Genomic DNA, 12,090 nt, shown 5'->3' with positions numbered 1-12,090 from the left:
AAGATTGGCGGCATATATTACCTCAGGGAGAATCTTCATCAGAAAAAAAAAAAAATTAAATGAGGATTTGGGTTGTCTTCAATGTACCACTTACCAAAAATCTGTTTCTAAACCATTTGTGTAGCTTTAAGAATTCCCATTTCTAGGTCATAGTGGAGGCCATTTACATGAGAATGTCTGGAACAAGACTCAGATGTCTCCAATGTGCCCTCAAAACTGTGAAAAACTTGTAGAGGCAGAGTATCTACTTCCCAAAGCCCACCAGCATATAATTTGGTGGGTACTATTCTTTCAACATCATGGCCAGTCAAGGGCTCCTCAGGGTCTTGGGATCTAAGACAGAGACCTGAATCAGCCTCCCTGTCCCATTTTCTTACCAGTATCCATCCTGCATTCCAGGCTACTTCCTAGGACCAGGGCTTGCCTTCTGCACCTCGAGCCCCTACCCTCAGTACCCTGCATTGCCCCCACATACCCACCCTCTCTCCAGGAAGCCCTGGCCAGCCAAGTGCTCTGGACCCTAGGAAGTATCCTGTGGTGGAAGGAGAGTAGAAGCATTTACCCATCTGTGATGGCGCTTTCTGAAACCCAGGCCCTACAGCCTCACTCCCCACCTCACCAACCCTCCTGTCATAGATGTCTTCTCAACCTCAGGAGATGCCAACTTCTCAGTTCTCCTGGGCCATAGGTTGCCAGAGTTCCTCACCTCCAGTACCCTCCTCTGGACCACTCTCACTGCCCACTGCCCCTTGTGCTTCTCAGATACATCACTCAGAATCCTCATCAGCCTGCTCTCTGGGGACCGTCTAATGCCTCCTCCACCACTAAATCCCTTAATAGCCCACCCTCTTCAGCTCAGAAAAAATCACATCTGCTATTTTTGCCAATATTGTTAAAGCTGCTGCAGGCTGGACCTGTCTCCACCTGGTTCTGACAGGCCCCAGAAATAGCCCCAGATTCCTGAGCATGGGGCAGTACACACTATCTCCATATTCCACTGGCCCTGGACACTGGGCAGCTTAACATCTAGGGCATCTAGTGGGCCTAGCTGTTCCCTCTCCATTTATCAGGTTAAGGATTTTCCCTTCTACTCTCAGTTTTTTGAGTGACTTTGTCATGAAAGGATGTTGGATTATGTCAAATGCTTTTTCTGTTGAGATGATCATCTGTTTTTGGCCTTTATCCTATTAATATGGTATAGAATATTGACTGATTTTCATGTTTAACCAACCTTATGTTCCTGGGATAAATTCCACTTGGCTATTTTTATGAGCTGAATTGTGTCCCTCTAAATTCATATGCTGAAGTCCTAACCCCCAGTACCTCAGAATGTGACTATATTTGGAGATAGGGTCTGTAAACAGGTAATTAAGTTAAAATGAGGTGATTAGGATGGGCCCTGATCCCAGTGTCCTTATAAGGTGAAATTTTGACACAGATATAGATAGAGGGAAGACCATGTGAAGACACAGAGAGAAAATCACCATCTATAGGCCAAGGAGAGAGGCCTCAGAAAAAATCAGCCTCACTGACAGCTTGATCTTGGACTTCTAGCCTTTAGAACTGTGAGAAAATAAATTTCTCTTGCTTAAGCCACCAAGCCTGTGATACTTTGTTATGGCAGTCCTGGCCAAGTAGTACAGTCATTGTGTACAATCCTTTTATATGTTCCTGGATCGTTTGAGGAATTTTGCTTCTATTTTCATAAGGGACATTGGTCTGTAATTATTTTTTTTTCTTGTGATGTTTCTGTTTAGTTTTTGTATCAGGGTAATGCTACTCCCATAGAATGAGTTGGGAAGTGTTCCCTCGTCTTCTGTTTCTTTGGAAGAGTTTGAGAAGTATTGGTATTCATTCTTGAAGTGATTAGTAGAATTCACCAGTAAATCAATCTAGACCTGGGCTTATTTTGTGTGTGTGAGTGTTAGAAGTGTTTTACTTACTAAGTCAATCTCTTTACTTGTTATAGGTCTATTCAGATTTTCTATTTCTTTTTTATAAGGATTTTGGGTTTTATTTTTAATTTTTTATAACAACTTCATTGAGATATAATTCATATACCATAGTACCCACAATTCAATGTCTATTTCTTATTCAGTTAGTTTGATAATTTGTGTCATTCTAGGAGTTTATTCATTTTATCTCAGTCATCTAACTTTTGGCATACAATTGTTCATAGAATTCTCTTACAGTCTTTTTATAGATAGGCATGTCCTCACTTTCATTCCTGGTTTTAGTAATTTGTGTCGTCTCTCTTTTTCCTTGGTCAGTCTACCTAAACGTTTATCAATTTTCTTGATCATTTCAAAGAACCAACTTTTGGTTTTATTGATTTTCTCCATTGTTTTTCTATTCTCTATTTCATTTATTTCTGCTTTGATCTTTATAATTTCTTTCCTTCTGTTTGCCTTGAATTCAGGTCACTCTTCTTTTTCTAGTTTCTTATGGTGGAAGGTTAAGTTATTGATCTGATATCTTTCTTTGTTCTTACTCTGCAATTTCTGAAGTGATTCTCCCCTAATACTCTTAGTTGCTCTCATAATAAGGCTCAGGACCCCGGTGGGCCCTGGGGTTGGTGGCCTTCATTTTGGGCCCTTTACACTGGGTCAGCTGCCAAGGTGCCCAGGCATACTTTAGGAGCTCAGAGACACCAGCACTCTGAAAGTCTCCTATAAACACACATTGCCTTGAATTGTTTATTCATTCCTCATTTGTTTGATGTCTCTCTGTTATTCATTCCAATGATTAATATCTGATTCTTTGTGCTTTCTCAGTAGAAAATCCTATCATCTGTAAAGAACAACAGCTTCGTATCTTCCTTTCCTACCCTAATATTGATTTTTGCTGCATTACAAGCCTGGTTGAGACCTTCAGTCTCAGGAGCTTCCTTTGTCTTTATCGTGATCTTAAAGGGGATGCTTTCAAAGTTTCACACTGGATAGTTCTTACTCCAGGTATCTACCTCATTAACTCTCTAACTCCTTCAAGTCCTTGCTCAACTATTATTTTTTTTAATGAAGTTTACCTTCACCACCTTACTCTAAAATACAACTCGCCACCCCTCCCCAGCACTCCAGAACTTCCTTGCTCTGCTATATTTTTTACGTAGCACTTATTACTTTCCAACATACCATATGTTTTACTTATTCACTGTTTTTATCATCTATCCTTCCCTCAACCCATGAGACTATTAGTTATACAAGGACCAAGGTTTTTGTCTCTTTGTTCACCGATTTATTCCAAGTGCTCAGAAGAGTATCTGGCTTATAGTCAGCACTCAACAAATATTAATTAAATGAGTGAATAAATGGAAAGTATTTGGAAAAGTAACTGGCTGGTAATGAGGTAAGCACTCAATAAATGGTAGTAGTGATTAAGAAAGAATTCCATGATAAATTACCATTGGGCCCCATAAAGGGATTCAGAGTATAAAAGACAGGTATTGGCCATCCCTAAGATGTTGCATGCCCACATGACCACACACACACTTCACCCAAGCAACAAGTAATTACTTCTGGGTTTTGTTTTCATTTGGTCCCAATCTCATGTCCATAACCCCTTGCAGGCAGAGTTCTAGTCAGAGACTACTCTGAAAGGCACACCTGCAATATGTGGAGGCCAGAAGGGATGCATTCTTTCTCTGGCACTGGTGCTGGCAGGCTAGTGCAGGCTTAAGGGGTGAGGGTTCCTGCAGCTTTCTTGGACTCCACATTTTCCTTTCAGTCTCCAGCTCTGAGGCATCAGGGAAGCTCTGGCTTTGGCACAGCTTCCTGCACTGTCTTGATTCCTTGGTGGTACCCATGGCCCTTGGCCTTTGCTCCTCTAGACATTAAACAGATTAGTCAATATCTAACTCCAGCATTAGATTCCTTTCTTTTTGAAATGTCTGTAGTGTTTTCTCTTTAACTGACTGTTCTTGACTAATCCAGGGAGCAAGGCAGATGCAAGGTCCTGCCTTCACTGATCTTCTAAAAAGGGGGATATAGCCAAGGGAATAGGCAGTTAAAGGGTCCATCAGTCAGTTTGTCAGTCAGTCAATAAAAATTGGTAAGGTCTTACACCAGAGTCCAAGGCACTATGCTAAGAAATATGGAGAAATGAAGAGAGGTTGCTAGATATAAATATAATAAATTAATATAAATATTTTTAAGGTTCTCTTTATATTACCCAGTTTATTCCCAAAAAGATCATTCCCACCAACAATGTATGAGAATTATGGTATTTACCACATTCTTACCAGCACTGGGTACTATCCTTTTTTGTTTGGTGATGGCAGTATATATTTTTTAATCATGTTAACATAATAGATAAAGAGAGTATCTCATTATCGTTTGAATTTGCATTTCTTTTGTACCAGAGAGACTGAACATTTTTCCACATCTGTAAACTAGTTGTAGTTCTCATGTTGTAAATTGTGTGTTTCTTTCCTTTGTTTATCCAATCAGTTCCTAGGAGTTCCTTATACAAGAAAGATGTCAGCCTTCTGTCTGTTGTATTCGCTGTGAGTATTTTCACCAGTATGATGTATGCCCTTTGACTTTGGCTGTTTTCTGACAGTAGAATATTTCTCATTTTTATGCAATCATAATGGTTAATAATCCTTTATTCAAACATCTTTTTCTTTGGCTAAGGGTCCCATATGTGAATTGCAGTTATCCATTAAATAATAATGCTGATTGTGAATTTGGATTAATTGGGTTCACAGACCCCCACCTATCCTGCTCCAGAGCCCCACTTTCCACCTCCTTTTAAGCTCCCTCTACTGCAAGTCCAGGCAACATGGACCAGTCACAACTCCTTAGTTCCCTCCCTTCCAAACTACTGGATTTTAGATGATGATTACCCTTCATAATGGCTGCTGAAAATTTAAAATATACTACAAGACTAGTACTACTAGTATACTAATATACTACTAGGCATGAATACGATGATCAGATTCTTTAAATGGAAATATTTTATGACTTTGTAGAAACCTGATGCTACCACCATGCCTCCCCTTGTGTGCCAGCCAGCACGGTACCTGGAGAAGACAAATGAAGCTAACACAATTTCTTTGGACCCAATTCTAAATTATTCCCACAGCCAAGTTGCTCATAGAGTTGGTTACAGACAATGGGAATTGGGTGTGTGAAAACCCTGCAGGATTTGGAGTTTCAACAGCTGGTAGGCAACAATTTTTTAATACACTTACAAAAATATTTTTAAAAACTCATAAAAGAGGAGGGCACTTCTCTTATCTGAAACAAAATAATTGAAAAAGACACATAAGATGACTTACATAATCCTCTCAATGGATTGCAGAACCACCTTCCTGAGGCCAAAGTTCTCTTGGGATGGAAAAACAAAAGCCATTAGTTCTGGGATGGAAATGAATGTTCAACAGATTCTGCTAGAATTCTGGCATTTGAGAATGGATACTGTAAATAGAGGGAAAGGAAAGTGAGGAGGGGAGGCAGGAGGTGATGCTTCCTCTAAATCTCAGCTGTCACCAGAAAGTTACAAGGCTCCATTTGCCTGTGGCTGCACAGAAGAAACTGCACTAGCTGTTGCATTCCAAAAGGCACCAACAAAACATCACCCTGTCCAGGGTACAGAGTACCCCTCATACAGGGGATAGGAGGGGGTTCCAAGCAGGCAGAGCCTGAGTGCTGAGTGCCCCCAGCACAGTTGCTGGGAGTCCAGGCTGATTTATGAAGAGTTGATACTCAGTTGCTTCTGAAGCGACGGCATTTTCCTTCCTCCAGCTGCAATGCTCCGTTGCTAGAGGCCATTCAGTGCTGTAAAGGAGGCAAGAGACTAGGAGGACTGGGTTGCACTTTTTGGGGGCAGGGCCATGTTGGGGTGCATTTACTCCAGCCAGGGATCCCATTTCACTAAAGTTTCCCTAAAACAAATCTGGACTGGGACAATGTAGTGAGTTTGAGGGATTATAGGGCTGATCAAGAGGAAAATATGACTACGAGGAAGTAGTACACAACAAGTTTCATTTGGGCAATGCTGTGACAGGTTTGCATGTAAGAGAAAGTCCCTTGTTGCATGAGACCTTCCAGAGGCTAAGGTGTGAAGGAGGGGGCGGGGGGAAGATAAGGTGCAGTCATGGTGGACAAGAATTTGGCAGTCCCTCAAAAAGTTAAACCTAGAATTACCATATTCCTCTCCACGGTATATACCCAAAAGTATTGAAAACAGATGTTCAAACAAATACATGTACACAATGTTCATAGCTGCACTATTCACAACACACAAATGGTTGAAACAATTCAAATGTCCTGCAACAGATGAATGGATAAACAAAATGTGATCTATCCATACAGCGGAATATTATTCAGCCATAAAAAGAAATAAAGTAGTGATTTTCAGAGGCTTCAAGATGGCAGTGTAGGAAGAGCTGGTGCTCACCTTCTCCCATGAACACATCAAAACTACAACTATGTATAGAACAACTCTCTCTGAAAATGACCTAAAGACTAACAGAACAGCTTTTCCACAACTAAGAATAAAAAGAAAAATACACATTGAGACAGGTAGGAGGGGCAGAAATGTGGTCTTGTCAGGATCCACATCCCTGACATAGCAACCCAAAAGCAGGAGGGATATCACAAATGCAGAGCCCCTCCCTGAGGAGTGAGGAGTTTGAGCCCCACATCAGGCACCCCAGCACTTGAGGCCTGCACCAGGAAAATGAGCCACCATAATGTCTGGCTTTGAAAACCAGTGGGGCTTACCAAATGGTAAGCATTACCAAATGGTAACCATAAACCAAATGGTTGTAGGAAACTGAGACTTTGCTCTTAAAGGGCTTGCACACAGACTCACTCACTCCAAGATCTAGCACAGAGGCAGCAGTTTGAAAAGTTCCTGGGCCATAAGTGAAGGAGATTCATTGACTAATCTTAGAGTGTGTGCTGAAGAGGCAGTGATCTATTGGAACTTTCCCAGGGAACAGAAGCACTGTTGGGCGCCATTTTTAAAAATCTCCTTCTACTTGGCTAGCCCAGCACTGGAAGTTACCATTTTTGACACTCTCTATCTAACTTGCTAGCACTGGCACCCCATCCCTGTGTTCCAGTGGGGCCCCATCCACCCCAGCCTGGTGCTCCTCCACCATGGCAACTGGTCCAGCACTCCTCCAAAATGACTCCTGCCACACCACACCCAGAAAGCAGGCTCTGCTTGGTTTGGTGCCCCTCCAAAGCAGCTCTCTCAATGGCAGACCTCATGAGTGGGCTCTGCCAAGCCCAGTGCCCCTCCAAAGTGGCTCTCACCTCACCAGAACCAGAGAGTGCACACACTCCACACAGGATACACTCCTTGAATAGTTGGTGCTAGTGGCCAGGGGGCCTTGCATTTCTGGGCCCTACAGGACTGAAACAATTGGAGAGTTCTTGGCAGGCTATAACCCCCAGGACACTGCACAGACAACAGATTGAAACACATTCCCAGTCTTCCAGAGACCACTCCTTCAAGACTAGGAGAGACAGCTGCTTCACCTAATACATAGAAACAAACACAAAAAGTCAAGCAAAATGAGGAAACAAAGGGAGATGTTCCCAAAGAAAGTTCAAGATAAAACACTAGAAAAAACCCTAATGAAATGGAGACAAGTAATATACCTGATAAAGAGTTCAAAATAATGGTCATAAAGATGCTCAGCAACCTCAAGAGAAGAATGAATGAACACATAGAGAACTTCAATAAAGAGGTAAAAAAATATTAAAAGTACCAAAAAGAAGTCACAAAGCTGAAGAATACAATAACTGAATTGAAAAATACACTAGAGGGGTTCAACAGCAGACTAGATAAAGCAGAAGAAAGAATCAGTGATCTGGAAGACAGGGCAATGAAACTCGCCCAAATAGAGCAGCAAAGAGAAAAAAGAATTTTAAAAAGTGAAGATAGCTTAAGAGACCTATGGGGACAACATCAAGCAGAACAACATTCACATTATGGGGGTCCCAGAAGGAGAAGAGAGAGAGAAAGGAACAGAAAACTTATTTGAAGAAATAGTGGCTGAAAATTTCAGTAATCTGGGATAGGAAACAGACATCCAGATCAAGGGAGACTCTAGAGTTCCAAATAAGATGAACCCAAAGAGATCCACACCAAGGTACATTATAAACAAAATGTCAAGGGGCCGGCCCGGTGGCGCAGCAGTTAAGTTCGCATGTTCTGCTTCAGTGGCCTGGGTTTGCCAGTTCGGATCCAGGGTGCAGATGGCACCACTTGGCAAGCCATGCTGTGGCAGGCATCCCACATATAAAGTAGAGGAAAATGGGCTCAGATGTTAGCTCAGGGCCAGTATTCCTGAGCAAAAAAAGGAGCACTGGCAGCAGATGTTAGCTTAGGGCTAATCTTCCTAAAAAAGAAAAATGTCAAAAGTTAAAGATAATGAAAGAATCTTAAAATCAGCAAGAGGAAAAAAACCCATTTTACTTACAAGAGAACCCCCATAAGACTACCAGAAGATTTTTCAGCAGAAACCTTGTGGGCCAGAAGGGAGTGGCATGATATATTCAAAGAGCTGGAAGTAGGGCCAGCCCCATGGTGTAGTGGTTAAGTTCAGTGTGCTCCACTTCAGTGGCCTGGGTTTGTGGGGTCAGATCCTGGGTGTGGTCCTACACCACTCATCAGCCATGCTGTGGTGGTGACTCACATATAATGTGGAGGAAAATTGCCACAGATGTAAGCTCAGGGCTAATCTTCCTCTAGAAAAAAAAAAAAAGAGCTGAAAGCAAAAAGTTTCCAACCAAGAATATTCTACTCTACCTGGCAAGGTTGTCAGTAAGAATCAAAGGAGAGATAAAGACTTTTCCAGATAAGCAAAAACTCAGGGAGTTCACCACCACTAAACTGGCCTTACAAGAAATGTTAAAGGGACTTCTTTAAGTTGAAAAGAAAGGGTATTAATTAGTAACAAGAAAACATTAGGAAGTAAAAATCTCACTGGTAAAGGTAAATATACAGTAAAGGTAGCAGACTAATTAATTTTAAAGCCAATATGAATGTTAAAAGATAAAAGTAGTAAAAATAACTATAACCACATCAATTAATAAAGGGACACATGAAATACAAAGATATAAAATATGACATCAAAAAATATAAAGTGTGGGAAAGGGGGAGTAAAAATGTAGAGTCCTAGAATGCATTCAAACTTAACTTGCTATCAACTTAAAATTGCCTGGAATATATACAGACTGACATGCGAGCTCATGGTAACAACAAAGCAAAAACCTACAGTAGAGACACAAAAAATGAGAGTGGAATCTAAACATAACACTAATGAAAGTGATCAAATCACAAGGAAAGAGAACAAGAGAAGAAGAAAGGAACAGACAGGAACTACGAAACAGCTAGAAAATGGCAATAAGTACATATCTATCTATAATTACTTTAATGTAATGGACTAAATTCTTCAATCTAAAGACATAGAGCGGCTGAATGGATAGAAAAACAAGACCTTAATATGCCAGCTACAAGAGACTTACTTCAGATGTAAGGACACACACAGACTGAAAGTGAAGGGATGGAAAAAGATGTTTTGTGCAAATGGAAACCAAAAGAAATCTGGAGCTATTATATCAGACAAAGTAGACTTTAAAACAAAGAATATAATAAAAGACAAAGATAGACATTACATAGATAAAGGAGTCAATCCAACAAGAAGAAATAACTTTAAAAAATATATTTGCACCCAACATAGGCGCACTTAAATATATAAAGCAAATATTGACAGACCTAAAGGGGGAAATCAACAACAATACAATAATAATAGGAGAGTTTAATACTCAATTTATATCAATGGATAGATCATCTAGACAGAAAATCAATAAGGGAAGATCAGCCTTAAATAACACATTAGACCACATGGACTTAATAATATGTAGAGAATATTTCATCCAAAAGCAGCAGAATACACATTCTTCTTAAGGGCACTTGGAACATTTGATATAGGTACCCCTATGTTCATTGCAGCATTATTTACAATAGCCGAGATATGGAAACAACCTAAGTGTCCATGGATGGATTAAAGGATAAAGAAAATGTGGAGCAGCTGAGGCGGGTGGGCGAGGGACTGGCTGCCGCTGACCGGAGAGGGGAGCTGCCCGCCGCCGTCAGCCTGGGCTGCAGCATGCTGCCATACCGGGGGGGGGGGGGGGGCAGCTACACTGTGTGGTCCTCCAGGGCAGGCACCATGTTGCACTCATCTTTGTACCCCCAGCATCTAGTGGTGTTGGCATGTCATAGGCACTCAAGAAATGTGTGTTGAATGAGCAATGCCTGTGACAAGCAACCGGACTTTATTCTTTCCTGACCCTTGCTCCTATGACACATCTCCTCCTGGCTGCCACTATCACCCTTCAGAGCAGAACTTCCCTAGAGAAGCCAGAAGGGAAACAGCTATGGCCAAGGACATCCTGGGCGAAGCAGGGCTGCACTTTGATGAGCCGAACAAGCTGAGGGTGTTGGACCCAGAGGTTACCCAACAGACCGTAGAGCTCAAAGAAGAGTGCAAGGACTTTGTGGACAAAATTGGCCAGTTTCAGAAAATAGTTGGTGGTTTAATTGAGCTTGTTGACCAACTTGCAAAAGAAGCAGAAAATGACAAGATGAAGGCCATTGGTGCTCGGAACTTGCTCAAATCTATAGCAAAGCAGAGAGAAGCCCAACAGCAGCAACTCCAAGCACTAATAGCAGAAAAGAAAATGCAGCTCGAAAGGTATCGGGTTGAATATGAAGCTTTGTGTAAAGTAGAAGCAGAACAAAATGAATTTATTGACCAATTTATTTTTCAGAAATGAAAATTTCATTTTATAGCAGAAGGGCAAAAAAAAAAAAAACAACCCCAAAACACCACAAAACCTCTGTACCATTCCAGTGAGTTGACTAATGACCCAAGTTGTCGTGTGAGATGGTGTGTAAGGAATGCAGCATCTCTGAAGGCAACAAAACCAACCTGGGGGGGCGTGTTTCAGATATTAGTGCGTACCTGCTGGTGAACACCCAGTGGCCATGGTGGCCCGGGTTCTCACCTCTTGCATTCTCAGTCTGAACTGAGCAGTCTGTATACTTTGATCCTTTTTTGGTAAATTCACAAAGCTTTGGAAGGAAAAGCAATAAATTATTGTTTTCAAAAAAAAAAAGAAAAAAAGAAAAAAAAGAAAATGTGACATATATACACAAAGGAATACTACTCAGCCATAAAAAGAAGGAAATCTTGCCATTTGAGACAACATGGATGGACCTTGAGGGTATTCTGCTAAGTGAAATAAGTCAGACAGAGAAAGACAAATAATGTATGATTTCACTCATATGCGGAAACTAAAAAACAAAACAAATGAACAAACATAACAAAAACAAACTCATAGACCCAGAGAACAGATCAGCAGTTACCAGAGGGGAAAGAGATGTGGGGAGGGTGAAATGAGTGAAGGGGATCAATTGTATGGGGATGGATGTTAACTAGACTTACAGCAGTGAACACTATGTAGTGTATACAAATATCGAATTATAAAATACACCTGAAATATACATATAATGTTGTATACCAATTTTACCACAATAAAAAAGAGAAATGAAGCACTCATACTTCTACAACATGGATGAATTTTGAAAACATTATGCTAAGTGAAAGAAGCCAGTCACAAAGGCCACATACTGTATGACTCCATTTATATGAAATGTCCAGAATAGGCAAATCCATAGAGACAGAAAGCAGATTAGCAGTTGCCATGGAATGTCAGGGGGGAGTGGGGATGAGTTGTGACTGCTTAATGGGTATGGGGTGTTTATTTAGGGTGAGAAAAAGTTCTGGAACTAGATAGTGGTGATGGTTGCCCAAGTTTGTGTATGTACCTAAGGCCATTGAATTGTACACTTTAAAATGGCAAATTTTATGTAAAGGAAAACATTCCCCGTTCTCAACAATCCTGACACCAAATGTGTGAGTTTTATACACCAAGCAATTCTCCAATTCTCTGTGAATACCAACTTGGTGTCCTACAATTTAATTCAATGCTGACACTACCCAGAATTAGCACAAACCCCACAGATTAAGGGATCAGTCCCACAAGTCTGCCCCCCGCTTCAGAT

General features: G+C 41.1%; 1 pseudogene; it reads left to right on the top strand.

The window, feature by feature from the left end:
- The first annotated feature begins 10,157 nt into the window (after positions 1-10,157).
- On the top strand, positions 10,158-10,864 carry LOC111771453 (intraflagellar transport protein 20 homolog pseudogene; annotated as a pseudogene).
- The last annotated feature ends 1,226 nt before the right edge of the window (positions 10,865-12,090 follow it).

This window comes from Equus caballus, chromosome X (assembly GCF_041296265.1).
Source record: "Equus caballus isolate H_3958 breed thoroughbred chromosome X, TB-T2T, whole genome shotgun sequence".
Lineage (NCBI taxonomy): Eukaryota > Metazoa > Chordata > Mammalia > Perissodactyla > Equidae > Equus > Equus caballus.
Note: the sequence above shows the minus strand (reverse complement) of the source record. Positions and strands in the feature narration are given on the sequence as shown.